General features: G+C 48.1%; 1 protein-coding gene across 4 annotated transcripts in view; it reads right to left on the bottom strand.

Moving 5' to 3' along the window:
* UBE3C (ubiquitin protein ligase E3C) overlaps positions 1 to 12141 on the bottom strand; it is a 1218167-nt gene that overhangs the window by 316473 nt on the left and 889553 nt on the right. The gene's annotated exons all lie outside the window — the stretch shown is intronic.

The raw sequence follows: 12141 nt of genomic DNA, 5'->3' as shown, positions 1-12141 counted from the left end.
ATAAACAACATACAAACAAATGTCTTTCAGTCCAGTAATATGACCATATGGCAACATTCTCTGTACACTGTTAATCCAGACGCAGAACACCAGCCACACATTCACAGTAACAGATCTTAAAATAGGTGAAAACATACAATCTATGTAAAACACTCTCCCCGTCTGGCTTGTGTTCTAAGGAGCTCATCACAATATTAGATATGCTGGCCCTTATCAATTAGCCGCAAACAAAATTCCCAGTACATAGCTTTTGTTTCATTATGCCTTTGATTTTATGCCACAGGGGGAGCATCATGGCGCCAAGAGTTACCTCAAGTAGCAGATGCAAGAAAGTAGAAAGGACAACTCACCGAAAATATCAAAAGGTATCCAAGGTCTTTCTAAATGAGAAATCACTTGAAGGTTTCTTGGGGAAGACCGGTCCACGTTTTAGGTCATGGGTATTGCAAGGGGTGTAAATCAACACTTGCAAATCTGAATCAGGGAACGTATATCAATAGACGAGAGAAGAAAAATAGAGGAGGAGATCGGCATTATACTTCAGCAATCTTTTCTTAAAGTAAGACTTGTTAAGTTCATAGACAGTCTTATGCATGTGGCAGACTTTTGAATGGAATTCCCACTTTACTGGGAGCTACTTTTTTCTGGCAACTGACAGTCAAATTTCCTAAGAACAGTAGCCTTTTGTACTGTACAGATCTGATTATGTTGTATTTTGTTGAAGCTGAATCTGGGAGACCCAGAAAAAGAACTCTGGAATAGCCAATACGAGAAAGAGCAAAGGCAGAGATGACCTTAGCCTGGAGGGCCTAGGAATATATGGGAGTACTTTTGATCACATTTTAAGTTTGATCTTCTAAAGATAAATTGAGCCTAAGACAGACTTGACCTTCGATGTGGGCACAGAGACTTCACCAAGACCAGGCTCCAGATGGAATTCGGCCATCATCCTCTGTTTCCCCACTTGCAGGAGCTTGACTTTGTTCCCAATGAATGTGACAGTTGTTCTCTGATCCAAGACTGAATGCTTTCTAAACAGTTGCTGAGATTTCTTCCTGATTTAGGGACTTTTTGGCTTTGGATAACAAATATGCTACTTACCAGTATGCATCTGTTCTTGGCATGTAGGGCTGCTGACATTCATATCTGTGCATAGATCGCCGCCTAGTGTTGGGTCCGGATGATTGCACATTGTTGTCCGGGAAGAGTCTTCGAAGTATCACGAGATAGGTGGCTCCTCCCCTGGACTACAGTGCGCATGGGCATCGACTCCATCCTCAGATTGTTTTTAGCCATTGTGGCAGAGATGGAGTGAAACTTTGTGAATGATGACCATGCTAGAAGTATTTCTGAGTGCTGCAGCCGCTACAGGCCCCGGGGAGGAGGGCGGGCGATATGAATGTCAGCAGCCCTACATGCCAAGAACAGATGCATACTGGTAAGTAGCATATTCGGTTCGAGGCATGTGGGCTGCTGAATTCATATCTGTGCATAGAATACATAGCAGTCCCTCCATTAACGGCAGCCGCCTGTGCCAGCTGCAGCAGTTTGGAAAAGTAATTTTAGAACAGCCTGCCCTACAACTGCTTGCTGTTTGGAGTGCACATCTACACAGTAGTGTTTTGTTAACGTGTGTGTGGTAGACCATGTGGCTGCTCTACATATGTGAATATTTCCAAGGAAAGCCATGGAGGCCCCCAACTTCCGAGTGGAGTGGGCCCGCAGGGGAATCGTTAGAGTGCGCTTGGCTTTCTGATAGCAGATCTGAATACACTTAACGATCCACCTGGCTATCCCAGCCTTGGAAATGGGGTTGCCTTTGTGTTGTGGCGAAAAGGCAACAAATAGTTGTTTTGTCTTCCGAAAATCTTTGGTCCTATCAATGTAGTACATTAAGGCTCTCTTGACGTCAAGCGTGTGGAGCATTCTCTCCGCAACTGACTCAGGATTTTGGAAGAACACAGGCAGTTCTATAGTCTGGTTGATATGGAACTGTGAAACCACCTTAGGAAGGAACTTAGGGTTAGTGCGAAGCACCACCCTGTTGGAATGAATCTGTATGAATGGCTCTTGGATAGTTAGTGCCTGGAGTTCACTAACTCGTCGTAGCGACGTAATCGCTATCAGGAAAGCTACTTTCCATGTTAAGAACTGAATTTCGCATGAATGCAGTGGCTCAAAAGGTGGACCCATCAGTCTTGCGAGGACCACATTTAGGTTCCATTCAGGAGCTGGTGGGGTCCGTGGAGGAATGACTCATTTGAGTCCTTCTAGAAAGGCCTCAATGGCAGGCACTCTGAAAAGGGAGAGATGCTGCCGGTTTTGGAGATAAGCCGCCATTGCGGATAAATGTATACGAATGGAAGCATACGCCAGATTACATTTGTATAGATGCAAAAGATAACAAATGATGTTTTGAATAGATGCGTCTAGCGGGTTGATGTTGTGGTCTGCACAATAAATGACAAACCGCTTCCATTTCGCCGCATAGCATTCTCTGGTGGTGGGCTTCCTTGCCTCCCTGATTATGTCCATACAGTCAGGAGGTAAGTTGAGGTAGCCAAACTCTAAGACCTCAGGAGCCAGATCGCCAGGGTGAGCTGTTGCGGACCTGGATGCTGAATGTCGCCATGGTTCTGCGTCAAAAGCCTGGGTGTGAGGCGCAGCCTTTGATGCGGTACCACGGATAGTTCTAGAAACGTGGTGTACCATGGCTGGTGTGCCCACGTCGGAGCAACCAGGATGAGAGTCATCGAGTGTTGCTTCAGTTTGCGTGCCACCAGCGGCATTAGAGGTGCTGGGGGAAAAGCGTACGCAAATCTGCCTGACCAGTTCATCCATATCGCATTGCCCTGCGACTGTGGGTGTGGAAACCTGGCGGCAAAGCTTCGGCATTTGGCGTTTTCCTTTGTGGCGAACAGGTCTATCTCTGGATGACCCCACCTTTGGAAGTACGGGTGGAGTACTGATGGATGTATCTCCCACTCGTGCATTTGAGGCTGTACCTGCTGAGCAGGTCCGCCATCTGATTGTCCTTGCCTGGGAGGTGTTCTGCCATGAGGAAGATGTTTCTCTGAATGGCCCACTTCCACATGCTCTGAGCCAGATGAGACAACTGTGGAGAGTGTGTACCTCCCTGCTTCTGGATGTAGTACATGGCCGTCATGTTGTCCGTCCGGATCAACACGATCTTGTTGCACAGATGTACTTTGAATGCCTTCATCGCCATGAAGATAGCCATCCGTTCCAGAAGGTTGATGTGCATCTTCTTCTGCTGTGTCGTCCATAGTCCCTGCACTGTGTAGTGGAGTACATGAGCGATGTGGAGAGATGCGTCCGTCGTCAGAATGATCTGTGGCACAGGCTCCTGGAACGGTCGTCCCTTGCAAAGGTTTTGTGGATTCCACCAATGCAGAGAGTTGTATGCACGACCGGTTACTAACACTAGGTCTTTCAACTGTCCGTGAGCCTGATTCCACTGACGTGCTAAGCACTCCTGAAGCGGACGCATATGTAGTCTCGCGTGCGGGATTATGAAGATGCAGGAGGCCATCATGCCTATCAACTGCATGAACACTCGTGCCTGAAGTGAGTGTTGAGGTCTGAATTTCTGTATCAGCGATTGAATGCTGCTGATTCTCACCGAATTTGGCTGTGCTTTGGCTGCCAGAGTGTTTATTGTCGCACCCAGATACTGCCGTATGTGGGCGGGTTGCAGGTGGGACTTTGGGTAATTCAGTGAGAATCCCAGATCGTGAAGAAGGTGAATGGTGTGGGACATGTGGGCGGCACACTGCTGGGCTGACTTTGCCTGGATTAGCCAGTCGTCCAGATAAGGGTAGAAGTGAATGTACTGTCTCCGTAGGTGTGCCGCCACCGTCGCCAGGCACTTTGTAAACACCCTGGGTGCCGTGGTGACTCCGAAAGGTAGGACCTTGAACTGGTAATGTTGATTCTGGATGGTGAACCCGAGGTATTTTCTGTGTGACGGGTGCAGGGGAATATGAAAATACGCATCTTTCAGATCTAATGTTGCGAGAAAATCTCCCTGACTGAGCAACAGTAGGACTTGCTGCAGTGTTAGCATGTGAAAGTGCTCTGACAGAATGTACTGATTGAGGGGTCTGAGGTCCAGTATGGGTCTGAGGGACCCGTCCTTTTTGGGTATCAAGAAGTACAGTGAGTAAACTCCTGTGCCTCTTTCCTCCACAGGCACAAGCTCGATTGCTCCTTTTTGCAGCATGACGAGTACCTCCTGCTGCAATAAGTGCAAATGCTCTGCGGACATAGGGCGGTGTCTTGGGGGGTATGTTGGGTGGAGTGGACGTTAACTCCAGACAATAACCGTACTGGATAAGCTTTGTGACCCACCTGTCTGTGGTGATGGACTTCCAGACTGGCAGGAACTGTTGGAGTCTCCCCCCGACAGGTGTTCTATGGTCGGGGGGCAGTGACAAGGCGTCACTGTTTGTTAGTGGCGGAGGACCTGGAGTTGTTGTTCCACGACCTCTGCCCTTGGCGCTGTTTCCACGATATCCACCTCTACTTTGTTTGGTGTATGTGGTTTGTGCGCCACCTTTATAGTACTGTGTGTTCTGGGACAGCTGGCCTCTGGAAACACCTCTATTGCTTGAGCGACGAAAAGAACCACCCCTGAACTGCTGCGACTGTAGAGCCCCCATAGACTTCGCAGTCTGTGTCTTTCTTGATTTTCTCCAAGGTGGTGTCCACCTCTGGGCCAAAGAGATGATCAGGGTTTACCGTCTGATTTAGAATGGTGGTCTGTATCTCTGGCTTGAACCCGGAGATTCTGAGCCAGGCATGTCGTCTCAACATGACGCTAGTGTTAACAGCTCTGGCAGCGGTGTCTGCTGCGTCCAGTGCACATTTGATAGAAGCATTTGATATGAGCTTCCCTTCCTAGATGAGCATCTCAGCTGCCTCTTTATATTCATCTGGTAGGTGCTGTAACAGGGTCTCCAGTGTGTCGTAATGGGCCCTGTCATACCTGGCTAAGAGTGCCTGAGTGTTTGAAATGCGCCAGATATTGTCCGCTTGAGCTGCTACCCTTTTCCCTGATGCCTCGAACACCTTAGATTCTTTATCTGGGGGAGGAGCATCACCCGTTGTTTGTGAATTAGCCCTCTTCCGGGCATTGGAAACAACAAGAGAGTCCAATGGCAACTGTCCCTTAATGTAAGTAGGGTCGCCAGGCGCTGGTTTGTACTTTTTTTCAATCCTGGGGTTTATTAGCCTGGCCCTTGTAGGCTCCTTAAATATATCCCCAGCATGCTTCAAGACACCCTTCAGCATAGGCAGAGTCTTGACAGTCCTCTCTGAGGTGGAAAAGGTGTCGAAAAGAAAGTCTACATCAATGGGGTCAGCATGGAGCTGGACGTCATGATTCTTAGCTGCCCTTTCAATGAGGGCATTAAACGCTGCCGAATCCTCAGTAGGCGACGTTTTCACAGCATACACCTGAGTGTCTGGGGCAGTGTGTGTATCACCTGGGTCAGCAGCATCTGCCCAGGGTTCATTTGTGTCATCTGGATCAGTGTCCACAGGATAGCTGTATTCGTCATTATTACCCTCTCCAGTGTCCACATCGGAATAAGTGGGTGAGGCATCATGGCCACGTGGAGATACAGGTTCTACAAGAACAGGTGTTGAAGTAGAATCCTTCTTCCGTTTTAGTGGTATTTTATAGGACTCCATTGGCTGTTCTGGGGCGATTTTCCTCTTATAAAGAGAAAGTCTGCCTGTCTCGGCATCGATAAACTGTTCCTGTTGCTCTTTGAACGAGGACTGTCGATGCGTCGCGGCCGGGACCACAGTTGTTGGCTTCGGCACCGTGGACACCTTCCTGGGCACTTCGACGGCCAGTTTAGGGACGAAAGCCTTCGGCACCACTTTCGGTGGCAGCGTGAAGTGGATGGGCGCCGACGTCTTCTGAGGTTTATCAGCAGGCTTAGAAGGTGGAGGATCCGACCCCCGAAGCCTTGTCCTTGATGCGCTTCAGAGAGTCTGCCACCTGCTTCGAGAAGGAGGCGGACGGCTGCGTCGACTCGACGGAGTCCTTCGAGGCACCACCAGACGTGGACTTGGGGGCTGTTCCGCTCTTGGCCTTGTCCGGCCGACGCGGAGGCTCGAGAACCTTTGGATCCTTGAGTCTTTTGTCGGTGTCGACTGTCTTCGGCGCCGATTTGTTCGGGTCGACCGCCTTGACCTTTGCCTTTAGCGTGCTAGACTTCGTCTCGACGCCTTTAGGTTTCTTCGGGTCGACGACGCTCTTTGGCTTTGTCAGTGCCGACAGGTTCGAGGACTTTAGCCGACCAAAGCAATACGCACTGTCTGTTTAGAGGTAGGCACAAGTGCCCCGGTGTGCGTCGATACCGGTGCTTTCACTTTCGGTTTCGCTCTCGCTGTTTGCGGCTCCATAGACATGTCCGAAGCCGAGCACGAGGGCGGGGCCGTAGAACTTATTGGAAGATCTTGGGTAAGGCTTTGTGGCGATCCCTCGACCTGAGCCTTATGAAGCGTTTCGGCCCCAGTGTCAGTTTGTGGGCATAGCTCCTCACTCGAGCTATCTTCCATGGCCCCAAAGGCCCCTTCGTCGTCTCCTACCTCGTCGACGACGTCCTCCGCATCGAGCATCTCAACATCAGCATCGTGGTTGGAGTCGACCTCCGACGCGGGATCCGACAGGTTCTCTCGGACCTCCCGGCCTGCTCCTTCATCATCCCCGGCATCGAAGATGTCCACTGGCTCCGGTGCAGTCCGCTGGGCTTCCTTGCGCGCAGCGCGTCGATGCATAAGCGTCTTCTTGGATCGAAAACGGGAACAAGCCATGCAACTGGCTTCATCATGATCCGGCGACAGACACTTGTTGCACACCGGGTGGACGTCGATGTGGGGATATTTGGAGTTGCAAACGGGACATCTCTTGAACGGGCTCCGTTCCATGATGGGTCGTCGATAAGGCCTCTGGCGTCGACCGGGCCTTCAGCGTCGAAAAGCACGCGGCTCTTCTGGATATCCGGCTCGGGAACTGAGCCGGAACAGAACTGGCACCGATCGCAAGACAATACCGACGAAAAAACTAAAGGCCTTTTGGCCTTAAGAAACTTTTTATATCGATTCCGAATGGAGTGAACCAATATACATCCGAACCCAATGGCGGAAAAAAACAATCTGAGGATGGAGTCGATGCCCATGCGCACTGTAGTCCAGGGGAGGAGCCACCTATCTCGTGATACTTCGAAGACTCTTCCAGGACAACAATGTGCAATCATCCGGACCCAACACTAGGCGGCGATCTATGCACAGATATGAAATCAGCAGCCCACATGCCTCGAACCAAGTGCTTCTCAACAGCATACATAAGGTAGTACAGACAGGATACTTAAGGAGCATATTATTGTCTTCACATGAAGATTAAACAGAAGAGACAACAGCGAAGACTACTGTGGCACCTCACAAATTTGCTTGACAAACAATGGTAAAAGCAGGGACTTGGCAGGGCTAGCCAGAAAAGAACAGAACCAGTCAGCTTCAGTACCAGAGAAACCTTTTTCTCTAAACTCGAGTTTCAGAATGGAACGGTACACCATACTAATTCTAGCAGAAAAATAGAGCAGGGTCAGATCTAACATGTTTCCCTCGTTGACTATCTTTCTCAACCTGTTTAAGGAAGGGTGATTTCAGTTCCTATGGCCAGGCGTAAACCTAACTGCCAAGGAATCTAGATTTTTCTAGGAAAGAGGCGAGCACCTCAACTGCAATCATTTCAACTTATGTTTCTCAAATTTAGGGAGGAAGTTGATGAGCTGATAACTTTTATACATTGAGCTGGTGAAATTGTCCCTTTCATGGTTACTACTCCAGCTTTTCGTTTGTCTAGCACCACACCTGATAACAGGAAGCAGATACATATTTCAGTAATCAGATCAGTACCTTGAAAAGATGGGCTGTACTGTTTACCTCCAAGATAAGGGTACTGAGAAAGGCAGATTAGATTTTCACAACACCTTTCTTTAATATATACAAATGACTCTTGAGCAGTATAGCATTCAAATCAGTATTTCCCATCATTGATCTGCACAGGAAGTAACATCATTACTCTCCCTCCCAGGACCACCTTAAAGGAGGCCGTAGTGCGGAAGTGCAGCAGTTGCTCCACTACAAAGGCAAGCCATCTACACCTGTCCATGCTTGGACTGCGCCCAGTGACAGGAACCCTGATCCTCCCTCCTCCTGCTGTTACCCCACTGCAACCCTTGCAGCCTTAAACCCGGCCGACGCCCTCGCGTTGGTGCCTCGCTGCACCAGACAACACTGAGGGAGCGCTCTCCTGAGCTTCTTGAAATTTTTCTTGCACTTATCCACATCCAGCACCCACCACCCCACTCTCTCACACTCACAAGGTCCTGCTATACCCCCACTACACTCCACACTCACTTGCATGCTCCTCAACATTCGCTCACTCACCAAACATGCCCCAGAGATCTGGGACCAGCTGACAGACAATACCCCAGACCTACTTTTACTGACAGAAACTAAGCTGAAAGTCATACTTCACAAGCCCAGAGGCGAAATTGCTGTCTTCAAGAACACCATCAGCTGCACCACCTCCACAGACACGTAATCCTTCCCCATAGAATACCTTTTGTTCAAGCTTGCATATCATAGTCAACCACCCTAAGCGGTACTCTCATCTACAGACCACTGGATTCACGCACCAACATCACAGAATTTGTTGCACTCTCGATGCTAGCAACTACATCCTACTTGGAAACCTGACCTTCTACTCGGAAGACCACTCCAATCACAACTCAAAAGCACTCACTGAAGACCTTGAAAACCTGGGACTCACCGAAGGAATAAAGGGACTTACCCACATCGCTGGACATCTTTTGAACCATATTTTCACCACCTTAGACAACATCAGCATTCACAAGCCCACACCAATCTCCTGGACAGACCACAGCCATGGCAAGTTCAGCATCTCCGTCCAATGCACATACACCAGTGCCAGACCAGTCTGCCAAAACTGGAACAGCATTACTGACAAGGTCTGGAACACCACTCAAAACCCACCAACCCAAATATAGCAAAAGCATCTCCAAAGCCATCACAAATTTCCACAACTGGCTCACATCCTGCGCCAACTACCTGGTCCCCATCAAACACAGCAATACAGCAAGATCCAGACCAAAGGCCAGTTGGTACAAAGAGAAACTCAGACAGATGAAACACCACTTCAAACAACCGGAGAGCAAATGAAGATTGAGCCAGGAAAATGCAGTCAGGAGCACGTCCAAATCCACCATGAGACGCTACCACCAAATGATCCGGACCACTAAACATGCCACTCAGGCAGTCCACATCGATGTCAGCACCAGAAGCAGCAAAGAAATCTTTGCCATTGTGATGGATTTCACATCACCAGGAGTTGCCTCCAAGTCAATCAGCCCTTGCAGGACCTCTGTAACAATCTATCTCAATTATTCAGCAGTAAAATCACTGCCATTTAAGGCGATTTCCACCAGCAACCAAACTCGACAGACCTCGCCAAACACCTCCTGATTTTGTCCAAAGAACCAAGGCTAACCACATGGACTGCCATCAACCCAGAAGAAACTGCCGCCACCATGAAGTCCATTCACTCAGAGGCCCCATCAATCCTCTGTCCCCACCGCAGCTACTCCAGAAGACTACTACCCATCAGTGCCATTCTCAAAGCCATTCCGAAGGCCTACTCCTCTTCGGTGACCAACCCAGACATTTGAAAACACACAACTGTCCTCCCATTGCTGAAGAAACACTCAGTGGAACCTTCAATGTTCATCAACTACAGACTGTTCTCCCTGCTACCATTACCAGCCAAGGTCTTAGAGCAAATCATCAATATACAGCTCATCAAATACCTAACAACCACCAACTCCTCAACACCCCTTAGTCTGGTTTTAGACCCAGCCACAGCACAGAACTGTCCTCATCGTTGTGAAGGATGACATCCATATGACTCTGGATGGAGGAGACACGGCAGCCCTTATCATCCTGGATCTCTTCACTTCATTTGACATGGTCTCCCACCCCATCCAATGCCTACCAGACATCAAAATCCAAGGACATGAACTGTGATGAATCTGCTACTTCCAGACTGGAAGGGCCTAGTACGTCAGCCCCACACCGCACACCTTGGATGCCAGCGACCTCATCTGCAGACTTCTGCAAGGATTCTCCCTGAGCCCGACCCTGCTCAGTGCATACATGATCCCTCTAGCTAGTTTAATTTGTTCTTATGATATCAACATCTCTCCAAAGCGGACAACACATAAATCATTCTGTCATTCACGGATAAGAGGCCCAGTACCCTGATCAAGTTCAATGCCTACATGACTAAAATCATCCACTGGATGAAGAACTATTGTCTGAATCTGAACACTGACAAAATCGAAATTGTGATCTTCAGTAAGGGCACTTCACCATGGGACTCCACCTGGTGGCCAAAAGGTGACCAACATCCACCCCACCACCTATGCCAAGAACCTCGGGATCGCCATCAACTGCAAACTCAACAAGATAGCCCATGTCAGCACCATCACTACCTCATGCCTCCATACTCTAAAGATGCTGAGAAAGATTTTCAAATGGCTTCCACTCGGCACCTGGAAACTGTCACACAGGGCCTAGTCACAAGTAAGTTGGACTATGGGAACACACTATGCTGAGATAAAAAAAAAACTCGCCAAAAGGATGCAGACCAGTCAGAACTCGGAAGCCAGATCACTCTCAACCTCCCACGCCGCAATCACATCACGCCGCAATCACATCACACCACACCTGAAGGAGCTCCACTGACTCCCTACACACAAACACATTTCAAACACTTCACCCACGCTTTCAAGACCCTATATGCCACTGGCCCTGCATACCTCAACAATCACATCTGCTTTCAAAAACCTTCTAGACCCCTCCCCTCATCCGGGCTACTACTTGCACATATACCACATGTTGAAAAACCAGATCAGGCAGTCAAGACTCCTCCTACATCACTCCTAAAGCCTGAAACAACCTGTCTCTACACGCAAGAGCTTCCTCTTCACTTGTTGAATTACGTAAGAAGCTGAAGACCGGGATTTTGGTGTATTCCCACTAGGCCCTAGGTTTGGATAGACTCGCACCTGCTTAGTGCTAGGATAACCTCCCGAGTGATAGTGCCTTCTACAAAGCTGCATAACAAAACAAATATAATAACATAACAGAATAGGCTTTACACCATTTACTCTGAAGTTTGTAAGTTTTAAGTTGCTCTTACTTTCGAGTATCAGTGAATTAGGTATGTTTCAATTTTCACGTTTTAATCTGCCATGGGTTGAAAGGGATACTTAGCTAAAAAACTGCTTCACTGATTTAATCTCTTAGAGTACAGTTCCCTCTGCCGAGCAACTGCTCTGCACAAGCAGATCCTCAGCAATTTAAGACCTGCATGTAAATTATTTTTAGACCACATTTTGGGAATCACCTGGAGGCTTTTTGTCCTTGGGTAGTTTGGTGTATGGAATATAGCTCAAAAATGATATCCACAGCTGATCTATTTAAGCAAGGGGTATATTCTCTTCAGACTGCAGAAGACTTGATAGACGTTAAGATCCAGACAAATGTGTGACTTTCTATAGCGTAAGACAAGAGAAAATGCTGAATTTTGGTTGATAGTCAGAAGGATTGACAGACTGCTCATAGATCTGCTCAAGCAAGTTAGCCTATCATCCAGCAGCTGGTAAAACAGAAAGTAGGCCAGTGACATTTCAGGTGAAATAGTTCTGCAGCAAACTAGCAGCTCTGTGTAATAGCTATTCCAATGAGAAGTCAGAGATACATTTAAGATAAGCTTTTCATAATTCTGCAATTCTCTGTACAGCCTTTCAAACACAAAAGGAGTCTGGATTAGTGTATGGCTGGACCCAGGTTTCTGTAATACATAATAGATGATTGTGTGGTTGGATGAAGAGTTTTGTAATAAGTAGTAAGTCCTAATTATAACTCTTGACCTAGTTGAGAAGTTCTCATATTAGAGATGACAGCTAACATCCTTTGAGCAATGTGCATGAGAGACAGAAAGACTGCATAAATGCACTC

The sequence above is a fragment of the Lissotriton vulgaris genome, chromosome 10 (assembly GCF_964263255.1).
Source record: "Lissotriton vulgaris chromosome 10, aLisVul1.2, whole genome shotgun sequence".
Lineage (NCBI taxonomy): Eukaryota > Metazoa > Chordata > Amphibia > Caudata > Salamandridae > Lissotriton > Lissotriton vulgaris.
Note: the sequence above shows the minus strand (reverse complement) of the source record. Positions and strands in the feature narration are given on the sequence as shown.